A 294-nucleotide genomic window follows, 5' to 3' on the forward strand; every position below is an offset into this window, starting at 1 on the left:
CAAAACAGAAGTAATATAAATACAGAGACAAAAAGCACCACTTTGGAACAGAAATGAAGCTGTGGTCGACTGTCCTGAGCTACACAGGCAGTGTGTGTGCAAGGTAGAAGCCTCCAGCAGTGGGTGAGGGTGTCCGCTCTCTCAGGCCCCTCCTCTAGTCACTATGGTAGAGGTGCGCAGGTAGATATTGAGCAGTTTATGGGAGAAAGATTGTCCACTATTTTTGTCTCTGAAGGTCTGTTAGATATCTGCATGTGCACAGCGCAATTCTTGGGATGGTTGAGTCCTTTTATG

Source organism: Chrysochloris asiatica, unplaced genomic scaffold, assembly GCF_000296735.1.
Source record: "Chrysochloris asiatica unplaced genomic scaffold, ChrAsi1.0 scaffold00034, whole genome shotgun sequence".
In the NCBI taxonomy this organism is placed as follows: Eukaryota; Metazoa; Chordata; class Mammalia; order Afrosoricida; family Chrysochloridae; genus Chrysochloris; species Chrysochloris asiatica.